The sequence below is a fragment of the Rhinolophus sinicus genome, chromosome 5, assembly GCF_057876585.1.
Source record: "Rhinolophus sinicus isolate RSI-liver-muscle chromosome 5, RSI-T2T, whole genome shotgun sequence".
Lineage (NCBI taxonomy): Eukaryota > Metazoa > Chordata > Mammalia > Chiroptera > Rhinolophidae > Rhinolophus > Rhinolophus sinicus.
In genome coordinates, this window is record NC_142505.1 from 97,639,488 (window position 1) to 97,659,418 (window position 19,931).

The 19,931-nt window shown below is 38.8% G+C and overlaps 1 protein-coding gene across 4 annotated transcripts in view; it reads right to left on the reverse strand.

Annotated features, from left to right (window-relative positions):
• The window catches only part of GABRB2 (gamma-aminobutyric acid type A receptor subunit beta2), a 206,469-nt gene that overhangs the window by 45,304 nt on the left and 141,234 nt on the right, over positions 1-19,931 (reverse strand). The gene's annotated exons all lie outside the window — the stretch shown is intronic.

A 19,931-nucleotide genomic window follows, 5' to 3' on the forward strand; every position in this document is an offset into this window, starting at 1 on the left:
AAGAATAAAGTTTAGAAGATGAGCTATGTAAGTGACAATAGGTGCCAGGTTAAGCACCTCAAGTGTGTTACCACATTTAATCCTCAAAACGATCTCCTGAGGGAAATATACTTAGACCCACATGAAGCCACAGAGACTTAGACAAAATAACAGCTTGCATTAAGTCTTGCAAGTAGGAAGTGGCAGAGTTGGGACTTGAATCTAAGTTTATCTGATTATGAATGTCCATCTCTCAAATATTATCAGATTACCACCTACCCTGGATGGAACTCTAAGGGAAGACAAAAGAAGAGGAAAATCATTTATCAATACAACATGAAATTCTATCAAACTCTCCCATCCCAATATAAAATATTTGAATTACAATATATTTGGGTTTCAAGTCAGAAGTGATTAGGAAGAAGTGAGTCATACATTTTTCTTTTCATTTTAAAGTTATTTTTTTAATATATATATATATATATATATATATATTTATTTTATTAAATTTATTGGGGTGACAATTGTTAGTAAAATTACATAGATTTCAGGTGTACAATTCTGTATTACATCATCTATAAATCCCATTGTGTGTTCATCACCCAGAGTCAGTTCTCCTTCCATCACCATATATTTGATCCCCCTTATCTTCATCTCCCACCCCCCACCCCCCAACCCCCACCCCCCTTACCCTCTGGTAACCACTAAACTACTGTCTGTGTCTATGAGTCATACATTTTTAATACGCATAGAAATGATCTCCAAATTTGATTTTGCAGCATATCTAAAAAAATGCCCCCAAACAAAACACAAAACAACATTAATTCGAATAGTTTTAAGCAGTAAATACAAATGCATAGTGCATACTATAAATGCACAGGGCATTTAGAACTTATGCTTGCATTCATTCAACAATTATTGACTGAGCACCTACTGGGCTCATCAGTACACAGTTGCCAGGGATAGGACCCCGTATAATAAAGGCATGTCCTCTGTTATAATTATACTTTCAATCCATGGGACAGAGTAGAATAAGCACATATATCCTAATTAGTAAGCACACACATAACTGCAGTTAATAAGCACATATTAGATCGTAAACAGTGCTACACAGGGAAGCTTGCAATGAAAACCAGTGAATATAAATATTATATAAACTAACCCATAAAATATCCCCCCACCAAAAGCATACATTATGTATCACATTTATCTCTTCAAATAACTTTTGCATCTAAGTAGGTGAATATTTACAAGTATTGGAGATGGGACAGACATTGCTCACCCAACTTCAAAAGCAACAGAACAAATGAAAAAGACTGCTTAAGTTCTTTGACTTTTGACGTGTGACTAGTTAGTGCAACACTGAGGACTAGAGTGGCAATCCTTTGACTCTCAGCTCTTATGATTTTCAATAAACCACATTTCCTCCAAAGAGAGAGAGAGTCAAATCTCCAAAAAAGTGGAAACGGATTGTTTTCCAAAAAACTACAATGCCCTCAAGTTAAGTATTTACATCAACCATAGCACAGCTCAGGCAATGCCTTAACTTTTCTAGAAATCTGCAGTCCCCTTTATCCATAGGAGCAATCGTTTTCATCTGGTGCAGAAATACAGGTTTTTGGAAGAGTTATTGAGACTTGAACTTCTGGTTTTGCAACTATAAGCTTCTGGATAATAGCTAACGGTTTTAAAAAGGCTTGTTTAGATGCAAATGCCATAATTATGTTGTAATCAAAAGTACAGTTTTAATAAATATTATCAACATGTTTATTAGCAAGATACTTATTTCAGACAATGTCTTTCTTCATGTAAAACTCTGATTTTAAAGGAAAGTCCAGGTATTAAGTGAATGGCATATGGAGCAGATTCTCAGAAAAGGTCTCACTCCCCATTATCTATCTCATTATAGCCTTTCCATTATCCTTAGAACTGAGGTGTCTGTCCCGAAGGATAACTGCTCTTTTTCTCTGATTGCAGCTCTCCTGAGATGGCCTAGGAACCCTCACAGTCCAGAATTTCATCTCAAATATAAACCTATTCCTCATTTGTTATTCACACACGTCTATCCATTATGACAGTGTTTAAAATCAACGACAAGCCCACCTTTAACAAAACTGTTTAAAATAACAAAGAAAAGCAAATTTTGCTCCTAGAATCAACCTAGATAGTTAGAAATGCATTGTAAAATTGAATTTGTGGTACATAAACATGAATAAAGGTATTTATGAAACAAGAAGGCAATAGGTTTTTTTTTATTTTTTATTTTTTTTTTAGAAAAGCATTTGTCAAACACAGCCATCTTCAAAAGAAGAGGCTGAGAGAAAAGTCAACTCTCAATATTTCCAATAGATGATTAAAACTAAAATAGTGAAGAGTGTGTTTCTGGTACTCCAGCTTCCTCGCTTCAGGATTTCCCTTCTTTGCCCATCACCACAATCTTATAACAGAAGCCCTCTGTAGGCAGAGGCAGGGGAGTAGCTATGGCATTTCAATACATGTATAGGAGATGTGTAATAGTTGTTTAATAGGTCAAAACATTATAATGAAATAACAGACTTTTGTCAAAATGCCGGATATTTGACACAGTGCTCACTGGATAATACTTGGCAGAGAATAGGCTCTTGGGCCATATTGTTGAATAAAATAGTTATTTAATACACATGTGGATTTGGGTGATGGTTGTTTTCTAGATGCTTGGCATTCACGACTAACAGGTACTCTTCATGTTTACACCTCTGTCTCCTGCTCCCAGCACAGTATCTGGCACAGAGTTGGCACTCAATAAACATTTTCTGAGTGACTAACAAAAAAGTCACCCAATGATAACATAGCCTGTAAGAACAATCCAAGGGTTCTTCAGTATATAGCTCTCTCTATGTAACAGTTGGGCAAGTTACCTAACCCTCTCTGTCTTTTATTTTCTCATCTATAAATTGGGGTGATGATGATAACAACAACTATTTCCCAGCGTTGTTAGTGCAGAAAAAATAAGTTGCTACTTGTAAAATACAACAGTACCTGGTAGATACCACTTAAAAAGGTTAGCTAATGCTTTCTTTTTAAATATGAATTCTTTAAAAGCAATAAAAAATCTGGTATTTAATGACATGCTGGTTTACTGCTGGTTCACGAACACACAGAAGAACTTGCACAATGAGAAACTGAACGGCTCAACGATACTTATAGAACTCTCGGAAGTGTTTAGAAATTGATAATAAAGCATTTAGAGGTTAGTTTGATATTTAAGATTTTGGAATCTGACACAATCGAGAAACGTATTGTATGTATTTCTTAGCTCGTGCTGGTCTTAAAAACCCCAATCTTCTTAACTTCATTTTGGGTTAACCAAGTATAGAGCGTTGCAAATGGAAAGAAAATGTATGCTCTTGCATCAGTGCTTTCTGAAGATGAAAGACCAACAAATCCAGGACAGTGCCAGGGTGGTGAAGTTCAAAAGCTAGCTGAATATATTGCGTAGGGTTAGCTGAAAGCAAACCTAATTTTCTTTGAACCTTCTCTGAAGGAATATTTAGCAGTCTTTCAAAGTGATTAAAAATAAAACATATGCAAATATATATGACCTAACTTTGACAGCTTTCATAATAACAATGAGTGAAAATAATTAGATTTATTTTAAAAGATATCAGAAGGAGGAGATGCACTGGAGATCTTCATTAATGTCTTGCAAATGAAATTCGTCTTTTATAGTTTATTCATGGGATTCTAGAAACTGAGTCATTAAATTATATTATATTATCATTAAAAACATAACCCAGATAAATTCAGATGGCCCATGAATACACCAAAATACAAATTTACTTGGAGGAATTAAAACTGTATAAAATGTTACAAGCCTCTGACCAGGAAAGATAAATATGAGAATTTATAAATCTATATAAGACATGAAAGATAGCTATGCTCTCTTTCAAATATTGGAAAAACCATGCACTATGAGATCTAAGGAGTAAAAATGCCATTTTAAAAACATTCACATAATAACTGAGCAATTGTGACATTATCTTATTACGTAACATGACATTTTAAAACGTTTTTTCTCTCTTAATGTCAGCCTAACTGTCTATTTTGTTATCTACTAAGTAAATAGTTCATTTTAGAAGGAGTTTTCTGTGCAAAAAGATGAACCTGTACCAAGAAATTAAACAGTGGTGGCTGGTAAGAACATTTAGAAGAAATGACTTATTAATGACATTATTTTTCAAGCGGGAAGCTAAAGTGGCTTACTGTTTTCTTGTTACTTATTTCAACTTAGTTCCTCAACCGGACGGTGGAATGTCCTAGGGTAATTATCTGTTTCTATTTCCCACTGTGTCTTACATAGCAAATGAAACACAGTCGTTGCTATAATCTGTCAATTCTCAGTCGTCACAACCGGTTGGTGACAACTGACAAGTAAGGGCTAGGGTAATTGGGAGAATTCACACTAGTCATGGATAATTTCAACTTTTTAAGAACTAGCTTGTCTCAAATCATCTGACCTTTACATGTCTATCACAGCACTTTAAGAATGTTTTCGAATTCAACACCTCACTGAAAAAAAAAATTTGCACGTTACTGCCCTATTAGTATTTAAAATTTTTATATGCGTACTATTATCAGTTTTTAAATAACTACTAGTGAAACTTACTCTATATTCTGAGGAACACTCATCCTACAATGTGCTTCCTGGAAAGGGGTTGTACCGTCCATGTATTTGGGAGTCACTGTACATGGTGGCCTTTTCTTGTCGTCACAGACATTTAACCCAGTCAAGTTTAGGAAACCCTTCAATAAATAATGTTTAATTTTACTTACCCCTGGATTTTCCCAAACCTATTTTTTAAGGATATAAAGAATGCCCACCCCGGTGTGTTCCATAAAATGCTGGAGTTATTCACACATTTTAGGGTGTTTAGGTATGTTCTTCACAAAGCCAGGTAAGCCCTTGAGAAGGCTCATTGTTCTTTAGAAACATATCTTGCTTCTTTACTGGATGAAACATTTTTTTTTCCTCTAAAAAGGTTTTCAAGAAACAATAAAAGCATTTGCAAACAACGGAGAACAAATGGCCTTTGAAGGGAGCAAGGCAGATGATCATTTTAGGGAAGCAGCACTCAGTGTGCAGAGAAAGCAGCGCTGTCATGACTCACTCAGCGACCACATGCAGAAGTGTGTCAGTCCACAGTCACGATGGGCACCGCTGCCTGCAGAGGCCTGGACACTGCGCAAAGGGACACGATGGAGCACAGCTCACACCAATGACAGTTACGCGGGTGTCTCAAGAAGGAGAGAGATACATACTGCTCAGCCACAACCTCTTAAATTCAGCAATGAAAAGGACGCAGAGACACTCACTGATATGACTCCTTACTTGCATCTTATTCTTCACTCTGTTCTTCAGATGGACTGCTAGAAATTTTTTTTTTTTCCTGTCAAATCATTGCTAGACATTGAGCAGCTCAAAATAAACATCCTAGGATAGGTGAGACTTGATCCTATGGCATCAAGTCATGGCCTAGTGTTCGTCCCCCATCAAAAAATAACCTATTTTTTTTTTGTGTTATTCCCATTCTCAAATTCAAATCTTATGATGTATGAGAATAGGAAATCAATCATAATCAAGTAAAATGTCCTATTTTGTGCTGTAAAGAGCACTTCTTTATTTGAATTTCAATGCAAATCTTAGTCTTTGTTGTCTCTGTGTGGGAGAAGGGTGATCTGGTGGCTGTGTCTGCACAGTTAGCTCCATGATGTGTTTTTTTAAGTTTTCTCCTTTATATCAAGAAAGCTGAAGCAATTAGGCTAGTGGTCCAAGTAAGAGCAACCAATTAAAAATAATAGTAATAAACAAAACTAGCCACAGCAATAATAATAACCACAGCTGCCAGTTACAGAGCCCTTATGTGTCACACACTGCCTTAAATTCTGTATATGTCTGTATTTAGAATGCTATAAACTAGACTCAGGTGACCAGGAATCTTCCCTTCTACCCAACACTGCTGTTTTCATATGCATGAGCCATAAGTCCTGAAGGAATACAGAAGAGGCAAAGAACTTTTGGCTAAAAGGATAGGTCGGTGATTCTCAAATTCGATATGCATAGAAATAACCTGGAAATCTTGTTAAAATGCAAACTTGAATTAGGTAAGACGAGCCTGAGATTCCACAATTCCAATAAACTCCCAGGTTGTGTGGATGCTGTTTGCCCATGGACCATCCATTGGAAGCAAACGATTTAGAGATTTTTACAGAGCAAAAGTCACTAAACCTTGGCATGGGTGTCAGGCAAGGAATGTGTGGCCCAGAGAAGAACAATGTTTCTTCTGAACAAAAGTATTGTAAGATCAGAAATTAAAATACCGTCTCCCAGTTCTGCCTTTCTTACAAGGGACAAGAGGTGATGTTTCTGATGCTATCTCAATCCAGTGGTCTGGTTTTCTGTAATAATCGATGACCTGCGGTCACCAATAAGGCAGTGATAGCAAAGAATCAAGAAATGGGGCTAGGTCTAAAGGTTTTCTGCAAATCCAGGCCAGTTTCATGTGAATATTTAGCCTCATGAGGACTAAGAATATTCCATTTTAACATGAGATCTCTGCATCTGTGATATATATATATATATATATACACCTCAATAGATTAGTCAACAACTTTTTAGGTTTCTGCTTTCTTCTAGTTTATGTTACTCATGTTGCTATTTTACTTGGTATAAAAACAGGCCGATGATGCCATTTATATACCTAAAAAAAAAGAGAAAACAAAAATATGGAGAACTTCTTGATGGCCTTCCCTATAGGTTCAGAATTAAATGCAAATTCTTCAGGAAGGAATTAAAAACCCCATTACTGGGGCTTCTTTCTACCTTTGCAGTCTCATCTGTTACACTTCTTCCTCTTCCAGTGTTCCCATCTTCTGCCCACACTCTTCAGGAGTCCTGATCTCCACGTTTTGGTTCAAGTGATTTCCATTACTTGAAATACTATTCCCTCTCACAGCTAATTTTTGCACATCTTAAGGGCCCATGTCAACTTTCACCTTTCCCAAGACAGTGCCTCCTTTTTCCCTATTGAGATCCTTCTTTCTTTCCTTCCTGGTGTTTCCACAGCACTTTGCTTGACTCTCCACTCATATAGTTCTCACAGCCAGTTTTGTAGATGTGTTGGTTTCAGCCACTAGACTATCTCAGAGGGTAAAGAACCAGGTGGGACACTTGTCTGTCGGCTTTCTCCTCCTTAACGGAGGTCTTAACTAAGGGTGGCACTCGCACCAGCTGGCTGAACTGAGCTGTCAGTGTGTAACTCTTTACTTGTGGTTTACCAGGTCCCCCTGTTAAAGCGTGTCGTGATGAGCAGACACTGTTTGCTGGATTGCAAGGTGGTAGGACTGCAAACCAAGCACTGTCCGTGTCTTGGGATATGGAATTCCCATGCTCCAGCCTCAGTCATTTCAAGAAAGGCAGTGCTGCTGGAACCAGTCCATGAAAGAGAGCTACCACATTGAAGCAAAAGCGCTTACGTGGAAAGAACTTCCTGATGTTTCTGACTTTTAATATATATTGTCATTCTTAAGGGAACAAAAGTATCTCAGGAGTGGCCACAGCCCTCTGGTAATGCCTTTCCCTGGGCTGATAGATTTTGCAAACCAATCTGCACAATTGCCTCCAGAGGCAGCTGATACCTACAGCTCAAATGGAATAATGCTCCCTAGTGAAAAGGGGATATGGTCACACAGAACAGTCTATTAACTCAAGGGTGATAAGAGAAGATGATAAATTAACAAGGCCAATTGAATGGCCTAGAGATATGTACAGCTGTGTAATAAAATGCCATAAAATGCTACACCAACCCATCTGCTTTCTAGTAAGCTGTGGCAGAGGAAGTGAAGGTGTAGCTGAATGAGGTTGGAAGTGCTCTGAGCCTCTAATCTTAACCCATTCTTTCACAAATTTCATTGTGATGGGAGTCAGCTGAGGACCCAGATATTTAAGGAAGTTGGCAGGATGCTCTTGCAGAAGAATTTTTGGTCTAAAAGTGTGGCTGGCCTATGATGTGGACTGTTAGCATGCGTCCTGACTAATAAGAGAATTTTTCATACTGCCTTTAAATTCCAGGTATGAGGCCCCTTTCCGCTGTGCTTGTATAATATCCTTATTAGCATTCAATAAATTCCATTTAAATTATCTGGTAAGGAATCTATCTCCTACACAGCAGGTCCCTGGATAACAAATAACGTCATTTCCTTCAATGTTGTTTTGTTATAATGTTGACGAGCTGCTGTAGGAACTTAACTCTTGTTTATATCAATTACCTCTGATAAAATTGGTTTCCTTATATGTCCTTTCAATTATAGTTGCAGAACCTACAACGATGTTAACTGAGGACTTACTGTACTCAATTGTGAGTTCTTATGTAAACAGAGAGCATATATCCATCAAATTTGTAACCGTGGGTTGGAGTGGAAAGGTGGCATAAATCAGAGTATACATCTGCGGAGAAGGACTGGAACTGTATTTGGTGAGAGGGCTTGTGTGAACAGCAGGAGGGAGGCCTCGGAGGCTGCTGGCATGCAAGCTGCTCATGCAGACATACACGAGGTGTGATCAAACAATGTGGTGGATGTTTAAATAAATAAATAAATTATTACAGGAAAAGACACATTACCATTAATCCCCCTGAAAATATCCCCCCTTGCTTCAAACATACTTATCCCATCATTCTTGCCACTTTCTGAAGCAGCTCTGGAAGTCCTCTTTTGTGAGTGACTTTAGTTGTACTGTCATGGCTGCCTCGATGTCCCGAATCATTTTGACTTTGGGGAAGAAAGAGCCAGAAGTCACACAGGGCCAGATCTGGTGAATAAGATGGATGAGGACATACCATAATGTTTTTATTCGACAGAAATTGCTGTACCAGAAGCGATGTGTGACCAGGAGCACTTCTGTTGTGATTAACGGAATGGTGAATGCCGCTGCCGAGTGCCATCCAGCAGAAAGGCAGGGATCTTCAACATGGGAAGTGGCGCGTTGAACCTTAGTAACAATGTGTGATAAGTTTCAACCTATTTGGTGCAGTCTGTCAGGTGTGAGCTGCGGTTGAGAGAAGGTGTGTTTTAAAGTGTGCTATAAATCATCCTCCATCATGACGACGCTCCGTGTCACACATCGCTTCTGATATACAGCAAATTCTGTCAAATAAAAACATTATGGTGTGTCCTCATCCACCTTATTCACTGGATCTGGCACCGTGAGACTTCTGGCTCTTCCCCAAAGTCAAAATGATTCAGGACATCGAGGCAGCTATGACAGCGCAACTAAAGACACTCGCAAAAGAGGACTTCCAGAGATGCTTCAGAAAGTGGCAAGAACGATGGGATATGTGTGTGTGAAGCAAGGGGTAGAATTTTGAGGGGGATTAATGGCAATGTGTCTTTTAGTGTAAAATTTTTTAAATTTAAACATTCACTGTATTATTTGATCATACCTTGTATGCATAGTTAAACATGGCATTGCTATTTTGTTTAGGGGAGTCAGGAAGAATGTATTACGCTGATGCAAGGGATTTTAAAATTACCCCAAGCTAACATTTTTGAAGCATTTCCTGTGTGAAGCCAAGTGCTTCACAAGCATTATCTCATTTAATCCCTTTGAGGTAGAAACTGTTATTATCCCCATTTTACAGATGAACAAACTACAATTTAAAGAGGGCAGGCATCCTTCCCAAATATCAGAAATGGGATTTGAACTAAATCCTCTTTAACACTAGGTCCAATTCCTCAGTTACTATGTTTATCACATCACACTATTATTCAAAGTCAAATTTTTGAATTATTCTGTACTATTACAAAAATGTGCGTGTAAATTTTCCCCTCACTGTACCCACACTCCTTTGTAATGTGACTTTGCACCTCCTCCTGGTAAGAGGTAGAATATTTCCCTACACCTTGAATCTGAGCTGCCCTTGTCACTTGTTTCAAGGAAGCAATGTGAGCCAGTTTTGAGCTTGGGCTATGTGAGGCATGCATGGCAACTTACCTTGGCTCTTTTGGAACCACCCAAGTTGAGAAGCATTGTTTTAAAGAATTTATAATATGAAAGTGTTATTTAAGGAAAACTCTAAATAATTAATTTTAATTTTAATTATTAAGAATTACCAAAACCTAGCATCCTGTTTCCTTTAGTAGCAATAAAAATAATTCACTTTTGAATAGCGAGGGAGCAGTGTATGTTCTATGCCTCTAAGTGGGCTCTGACTCCTGGCGACCTGATGAATGATTGACGCCCACAATGTCTCATCTTCAACAGCTTTGCTCAGCTCCTGTAGACTCATGCCTGTGGCTTCTTTTCTGGAGTCAATCATCTCATGTTTGGTCTTCCTCTTTTCCTGCTGCCTTCTATTTTTCCCAGCATTACTGCCTTTTCCAAAGAACCTTGACAGGTCATGAGGTGCCCAAAGTAGCACAGCTTCAGTTTGATCATTTTTGCCTCCAGTGATGTTTCAGGCTTAATTTGCTCTGGGACCCACTTATTCATCTTTCTGGTGGTCCAGGATATATATAACACTCTCCCCTAATACTGTACTAAAAGTGAATCAATTTTTTTCCTATCTGCCTTTTTCACTGTCCAACTTTCACATTTGTACATAGTAATTAGGGCCCTTAAAGGTCATTCCATAGACTAAGTTAAAATAAAAATCTATACATATCTATATACCTATATATCTATATTTATATCTCTATATCTCTATATCTATCTATCTATCTATCTATCTATCTATCTATCTATACCTATATCTATATCTATAGACACACACACATTTGAAATTTTTAAAATGAAATTTGTATCATTTGATTCTTAGGTGAAGTAGAACTTACATATTTAAAAAAGGTTAACTAATACATTTGTATACAATTGAAGCTACTGTCCATCTATTTCAGACTATCAACCTAGTGGAAGGTATACATACGTGAATAAAGTGAACTGCCAATTCTCTTTGGCCACTAAATACCTATTCAAAGTAATTCATTCTATGATGAAAGTGACTTTATCAGTGTGTGCCAAGGAGTTAACATTTGGAGCTTCTAACATGGAATAAAATATTTCCATCTTAAAAAAGAAAATGTTATAGAAAACAGCTCAAGTAATGCCTAAGACTTGATCAATGTTATGCAAATCTGCTTTTTTTCTAAAATATTGATTACATTCCTGGTTTGAGAAACAAAAAATCATTCCTTCAATAGAATTTTTAAAAATGTTGACACCAAAGATGAAATATAAGACATGTGGCTATGTCCACATTTTCTTTGAAATTTGTACCCACAAACAGTGGAGCTTAATTTCCTTGGAATGTGGGCTGGACTTGGTGATGTACTTCTAGGACACAGAATACAGCATAAGTGATGGGATGTCTCTTCTGTGATTAGATTATAAAATTACTGAGGCTTCTGGGTAAGTTCTCTCTCTCTCTCTCTCTCTCTCTCTCTCTCTCTCTCTCTCTCTCTCTCCCTCTCTCTCCTTCAGATTCCTTGTTCCACCATATTGTGAGTTGCCCTGTGGAGCGACCCAAATGATGAGGAACTGAGGTCCTCAGTCCAACAGGAACTCCACGAGGAAATGAAACCTACCACAACTCTGTGAATGAGCTGAAAAGCAGGTCCTTGCCCAGTTGAACCTTCAGATGAGACCACAGCCGTGACCAACGGCTTGACCACAACCTCATAAGTAATCCTAAGCTTGATCACCTAGCTAAGCCACTCCTGATTCCTGACTCCTAGAAACTATAAGGTAATAAATGTCTGTTGTTTTAAGCTGCTAATTTGTTTCCAAGCAATAAATAAATAATAAACCTGCTATCCAACTAGCCTAGCTGCTTTAAAAAAGTGAATAATGCCACCTGTATTTTCCATGTTCTAAGAACTAGAGAAAATGCTTGCAAAGCAATCAGTACCCTGACTTAATGATTACTGGTTATTATTATTTTGATTACTGATATCTTAGTTAAAGCAAAATTTTTATTGTTATTTTTAAATTTTACTTAGTTTAAAAGTTAAGCTTTGAAATCCAACTTCTGGGTTCAAGTTAGCAACCAGTCATACCTACAGCAGCTGGCAGTCATATAAGGGCTAAGATTCTCAAGTGATTCAGGGGCCAAAGACCATGAGTTATGCGTAAGTCCTGAGGACAGTGGTGAACCACAGAGTATGCCCCTCACCCCATCTGAAATTTCAAATTCAAATACTAACACCAGAAATCACACTGTACTAAAAAAGTGAAAAAGATTAAAAAACACACAATAATAAATAAAGGTATATTATAGGTAAATGTGTCACCTGAACCCATGAGTATATATCCTAAAAATGAAAGAAGCACATTTCCATATGTGTAGAGTAATCTGCTGATCACCTCTGCCACTATCTCGTTGCCCAAATTGGGTAAAACCAATCTGGTCGAAAAATGTGGAAGCCCCTTCTTTCCATCATTGATTATTAAGAGACACAGAAGCTTTGCTCTTATCCTAACCTAAAGATAATTAAGTCAGTGATTTCAAACCAATAAATACCAAAAGCAAACATAATTTTCAAGATGATGGCGTGTTTAAGTGATTTGTGCAAGCTGTTGCCAGCCTTCTGAATTGTAGCTCTAGCATTTACACTTTGCATATTTGCAACCCAGCTTGTCTAAGACAAGTTGCCTGAATGTCTAAAAATAACTAAGGCAATACCTTTGATTTGACAGCAGATAAGTCCAATGTACACGGTGCCTTATGCTTATCCGACCAATCTAAATCCACTTTTTTATTAGTAGCTTTTCCATACAGAAGTTGGATATTCTTCAATATCCAACATTAAAGCAAACTATCCACAAAGATTTGATAAAGCAAAACAAAAAACCCAAAGTACTAAAACTTATTTCCTTAGTCCCTAAGGATTATGCAATTGCAGATAATAGTGCAATTTTCTGACTAGAACAAAACTCAATTGATTTTCAAATTCAAGGGCAGCTTTCTCCAAACCACATTATCTTTATAGAACTATAGTTTTACAGTACAAATGATTTCTGTGATGAGAGGGGAAAAAAATAAAAGTTTAATATTACCAACCCAGCAAATTAGTATTTAATATAATAGCTCTAGGATTTAAAGAGTGATTCACCTCAGCGGTGTCCTCAAATTTTAGTGAGCCAACAAATCACCCCCAGGACTGCTAAAAATGCCCATTCCAGGGCCCTACCTACAGAGAATCTAACTGTGTAGGCTTATTGTGTAGGTACAGTGCTAAATGTACCAGCTGATTCTCATGGATGATCAGACTTGCATGCATGGAGAAAAACTCGCTCTAGAGTTTGAAAAATTCCTTGAAGTATTTGAGAATATTCTAGGACACAGATATTTATATTTCCTTAGATGTGGGATATGTTAGGGACCATGGGACTGTACAGTTTTGGAGTCTCTCTCTGAGCTAACAAACCTCTCCTCTGGCTTAAGGCATATATATATCTGCAAACTTGCCACGTCCACACGTTTGAAATAAAACTCCAGCATGTTCTGTGGGCTCTGCCTTCAAAACATATTCATCTAATTCTCTCCACTTCCCACTACTAATATCTTGACTAGTGTCGCCATGCAGCAGCTTACCCTCCCCATGAAACAGCTTAACCGTTTTGTTTCCTTCTACCTGCCCCCAACGAAAGGAGAGTCTGTAAGACGGATCCTTTCAGGGACTTTGCTAAACCTTTGTGTGTGCACCCTATGCCTCCCTGTTTGGTCCCAGAAAGATGACTGGACAGTCAAAGACGAGTTAAGATTCCTCATGGAAGGAACAACTCTAGCCAGACGCAGTCCTGTGGGGACCAACAGGAGAACCCATGGGGTTCACAGGTGAGCATAACCTCCCACTTTCCTCAGGCTAAGTAAAGCCTCAGCCTCGGTGGCTGCATTCCTTCCCAAAACCTGCAAGGGAAGTGATTCAATGAGGTGCTCTCCATCTATTCATATGCATATAGGTTTTGTCCCTTGGGGAAGTTGAGATTTACAGTCCTGCTGTCTGCAGGCAACGGTGATTGACTTAAATCGGTTTCCTATTATGATGTATAAGATTCACAGATCTTGAGATTGACAAGCTTTATCTCCTTTGCTTCCCCACTGAACTAATAAAAGTTATTGCTCCGGCCCGATTAGGTGCCACAGCCCAGACCTTGAGGCTGCTGGTCCCTTGGCCTCAGCACTTAAACTCTATTCATGGCTACTGTCTTTTCTCAACCCTGCGCTGCCCTCCTCTCTCCCCACAACTCACGTCGCGCGGGACACGACAGACTATGACTGTATCATCTCATGCCTGCAAAGCTGCTGACCTGTGTTTCCCAGCTTCCACTTTTATTTCCCTATAATCTGCAGCAGGCAGTGAGCTTTAAAAGAATAAGTGACCATGTCACTCTGCTCACAATCTTCCGAGGGCTTCTCATTTTACCTTATAAATAAAGCAAACGAACTTCCTTACGTGACCTGACTCTGGGCCTGCCTACATCTTGCCGCCAAACTCTACTGGCTTTCTCTTTGCTCTTTAAACACAAGGTCATTCATTCCTGTCTCCAGGCCCTAGACCTTACCTTGCATTCTCTTTATGCGGATCTTCCTAAGGTCATCTCTTCCTCCTCAGTCAGGTTTGCTTCCGTGACCTCCTCAGGAAGTCTGGTCTGCCTATCTTATGGGGAGCTGTCACCCAGATTCCTCGCAACAGTTGCTCTCTACATTTTTACCTTGTTTACTTTTCTCTACAGTTGATCTTTCAGGAGTGAGCTTCTCTATTCAGGAATGAGCTTCTCCATAGCCTGTCTCTGCACTAAATATACATTCCTACAGGGCACGGAGGCAGGAATGTGTCATTTTGTTCACTGTGCTACATAAAACATCTAGGATATTGCTTAGTACCCTAGTCGGTGGTAAATACATGTTTTTGAATAAGTAAACACTGCTGATTAACATTATATAATAGATAACATTGGTCTCATTATCTGCATGCGTTCAAAATAAACCAAAAACATCTTTAGTAGGGGTGTAGTTTAAAATCAGATTAATAACTGACCCTTTAAAAAAAAAAGTATTGGACTTAAGCCACATCACAATATATAAATACACAGATAGGAAGACATCTCAATGATTCTTCATTCAAATGGGAGCCTTGCCATTTTGTAACATGTACTAGAGTGTTTTAAGGCTTATTTAGTATTCATACTGTAAAGGCACAGGTCTTCTCGGTTCATGTTTTATGGGGTGACGATAGTTTTATAAAGTGTGTTATTTATATCACAAAAGTGTCTTACTCCAAAAACAGACTTCCGTTATTAACTTGTTGACATACTACTTTAGTTCTCAGCCCTTATTTTGTTGTCATCCTCAAGTTTCACCAACATAACAAGGCACAGTGATGGATATATAGTTTTAACACATAAAAGGATCAAACATGAGGTAAATGACATTTAAAACCAGAATTTAAATTTAAAACCGAGTTTAGAACCAAATACATATACACAACTAGACTACAGATCATTGAGTAGGCTAACTGGATACCATATTTTAAGATATGTTGTAATAGAAACACCTGAATAATTTAAGGTCTTTTTAGAGTAGTAACGTGCCCTAGGAGAGCACAGAGGATCTGACTCTGGCTCCTCTCTAGCATCACGATTTATGCTAGAGGTACAGCACATGAAAGAAGGTGACTACAATGGATACATTCAGCACTCTCTACCCACCCAAAACCAAACCCCAGTGGGAAGTTTTCCTCTCCACAGCTCCTGTGGACCCTGGACCATGCCCCCTTCCCAGCCATGGCTGACTACACTTGGTTGGATGTCTCCTCCAGGCTGGATTGATCATGTTCCTTTGCTGAGAATCTGGAATCCAAACATGGAGAGATTGAGCCATTGTGTTTACTAGAGGGATATGAAAAGGTCATGACTTAGTACGGGAGGTGAGATTTAGGAACAAAGAGACCATAACAGGCTCTAAGACAGTGGAGGAAGTCAATATGCAGAGACAGAACAATGAAGCAAAAACACCATGGGTGAAAGACACATGGGGCTCCTGAAAAATCAGAGCACCAGAGAGAGATATGAAAGAGAGGTACTCTGGTTCCTAAAGCCTACTTTAGGCCCCAGTTCCCAAAAAATCCTGGATCTCCTTGGAATCCTGGATATTCGCAAATAATCTTGGACATCCTTTTCTGGGATATCTCTGAGAGTGCCTGCTCTGTTTTTATTCAATGCATATTTATTTAATGTCTACTATGTGCAGGCATGCTGCTCAGCACTTATGGCATATTGGTTAAAAAAATTATTAGAAAAAACCCGCTGCTCTCACTGAGAGTCCATTCTAGCAGGGAGAGACAGACAATACGCAGAAGCATAACAAACAGGTGAATGATACACTATGTTAGGAAGTAATAAGATTTATTTCTGCTTTGGACAAATGAAAAAGTAGAGAGCAAGGTAAGAAGTATGTGGAGTTGTGGGAGGGCATTTAGGTTGCAATTTTAAATCGGGTAGTCAGTGCAGGATTCATGGCAGAGCTGACGACATATGAGCAGAGACTGAAAACTGATGCAGGACTTAGCCATGAGCCTAACTGTGGAAGAGCATCTCAGGAAGAGAGAGCAGAGAGTGCAAAGGCCCAGAGCTGGGATGATGACTAGGGTATTGGAAGGACAATGAGAAACCCAGTGTGACTGGAACAGAATGAGCAAGGTGAATGAATATGAGATGAGGTCAGAGAGGTACTGGGAAGGGGGCCTATAACATGGAATCATGTAGGCTGTTGTTTGGAATTTAATTTCTACTCTGAGTAAGGGCTTTGAGCAAAGAAAGGACAAAATCTGGCATCTGTATTAAGAGGATTATTCCAGCACCTACGTTGAAAGTGGTCCATATGGGGATTAGTAAACCGTGAAGAAGGGAAACCAGTCAGAAGACTCTTGCAGTAATTTAAGTAAGAGATCATGGTGCCTTACTTACAGCGTGGTAGAAGCAGAAGAGGTGGTAAGAAGTGGAGTTCTCGAAATACTCTGAAGTCTCAGCTAATAAGACATCATGTAGAATATGAAAGAAAGAAATCTTATACGCTAAGATTTCCGCCCTGAGAAAATGGAAGGATGGAACTGACATTAAATGGGATGGGAAGGTCTCCCACACTCCAGATTTTGGCAAGAAGATAAGGAATTCCGTGTGGGACACACAACTGAATATATAAAGTCTGCGGTTTGGGAGAGAAGTCTGGATTGGAGATGACTATTTGGATGCCATCAGCGTAGTGATGTTGTTTAAAGCCATGAAACTTTATGAAGTAGCCTAAAGAAGTGAATGCAAATTAAAAAGAAACCCAAGAACTGAATCCTGGTGTGCTCTTGTATTGAGAATTCAGGATGAAGAACAAGAAGGAAACCTAGAGAGAGTGCAGTCAACGAAATCAAAGGAGGGACATGCACTAAGAAGGGAGTGATCAACAGTGTCAAATGATCCTGCTGTAACTCATCACACGAGAATTCCCACTTGAGTTAGCAATGTGAAAGTCGTTGCCAACCATGACACATGCAGTTTTGGCGGCACAGTGGAATGGAACGCAATACCACAATGGTTTTATAATAAAACAAGAAAATTAGTGACTAAAGCAATTGTGCTACAGGGTGGGAAAAAGTAACAATGGTAACTAGCAGGGTTTGTCGGGTGGGGGATTTCTTAAGTTGGAAGAAATAACAACGCCATGTTTGTAACATTGATGGCCGTGATCAACAAAGAACTAAAAACTAATGGTGTAGGAAAGAGGGTGAATTGCTGGAGTCATCCACCTGAGTGGGCAGGATGAAGGAGTTATATTTAGATGGAAGCAGGATAACAGCAGGGGTAAGACAGATGTGTGAGTGTGAATGCTGGAAGGTGGGTAGCTGTGGCGGTGGGAATATTCTAAGTTCTCTTATGATGACTCAGTTTTCTTAGTGAGATGGGAAGCAGGCTTGTTAGCTGAGAGTGCGACTCCAGGAGGAAGTGTTGAGAAAGTGAGAAGAGAAGGGACTAGTGATGAGGTAGCTGTTTAGGAGAAAGGGAGAATGAATGGACCAGGAAGGTATACTATTATTATGCAGCTGCATTAAGAGAGTATTGGAAGTTTGTGGTCATGAGTGTAAAGGTAGACCAGTCGGTGTCCTTCATCTGAGTTAGTTTAGGGGGCCTTTTCTTTGTACCCCAAAAGCCTTGACCAGAATATAGAAGCACATGGATACAATCTGTGGATGGCAGCTTTTTATTTTGATATTTTAGTAATGAAAATCCAGGGCACCATTATGGGTTGCGGTGTTTTGGGTTTTGTTTTTGTACTGGAAGGGGGAGAAAACCCTAAATCATCTTAGCATAACTGAAGCATACTTAGTTCAAACTGTTAAGGATTTGCAAGTTAGATGTACTGGAAAAAAATATGTATGTAGTTACAACTCAAAAATGAAATTTTTGAAATATCTGCTATTTGTCTTGCTTATGTCATTTTCCACTCCTTCACTGTTACGCAGTGCTGATAACATAATACATATTTTTATGACTTCTGCCTCACAACAAGCATAAACTTCAATAAACCTCGAATTTATTTATTGTTCTAAATAGCATTGTAGCTAAGTTGGAAATGAAATACTCTTCAGGAGTATTTCATGGTTGCTTCTTGCTATAGACTAAATGTTGGTGTCTCCCCAACTTCATCTGTTAAAATGTAATCCCCAATACGATGGGATTTGGAGGTGGGGCCTTTGGGAGGTGATTAGGTCATGAATGTGGAGCCCTTATGAATGACATTAGTGCCCTTATAAGAGACCGCAGAGGCCCCCTCACCACCTCTATCATGTGAAGACACAGCAAGAAGCTGGCCATCAATGAACCAGGAAGTAGGCTCTCACCAGACACTGAATCTGGGGGTGGCTTCAACTTGGACTTCTACCTACAGAACTGTAAGAAATAAATGTCTTGTTGTTTATAAACCACAGTAGCTATAGTATTGTTACAGCAGCCCAAAGAAACTAAGGCCCATCCTAAACACACACACACACACACACACACACACACACACACACACACACACACGGCTCTGAAGCCACATAATTTCTCTTAGGGTGTAAGGGAGCAGGGGGATTGATCTGTCTTTATTAGGATACTGATTCTGATGATGATGATAAATGAAAACGAGTCTATTTATTAAAACTTTGCCATATGCCAAACACTATGAAATGGTTTAAATTACCTCTTACTACAATAATCCTATGAATGGGTTACTATTATCCCCATTTTGGTTTATAAACTGTCAGAAATGTTGAGAATAGGGATTTTCATTATGGTAGGAAAGAGCTCCAGGTGAAAGAACAAAGGGGTAGGTATACCTGTAAGATTTCATGCCACATTTTATCTTTAAAAAATTAAAAAAAAAAAAGTTATTTCCTAGATCTGTCACCTGAAAGGGACTGGAAAACGAACCACCCTGTAGCAATGAATACGTACCCTGGTTGCAGTCTCTGTCACTTCCCACTTATTTAGGAAAATAGCTGATTCTCAGACTCGGGCAAGAAATATATTAATACAAGATGAGCCTAGGATATCTTGTCATATTAGAAAACAAGGAGGAAACCAAAGAATACCAGGGTGTATCAAAAAGGCTCAGGTGTTGACTTAAAGAGGTTCCCACTGGTAAAAATAATTCAGTGATTTGAGCATCAACAAAGATGGTGTGTGTAATGGATCAAAATATTTGTAATATATTTAAGTGCATACATTGTTTACACAGGCACACACTTGTGCGCGCGTGCACACACACACACACACACACCTCAACACTGGAGGATATTAGGCAGCCAACTCATTATTTTGAAAACTGGTGAATAGAGAAAGCATCAGCATTTATCCTGCCTTTTCTGTTCTCAAGGTAATCAAATAATTG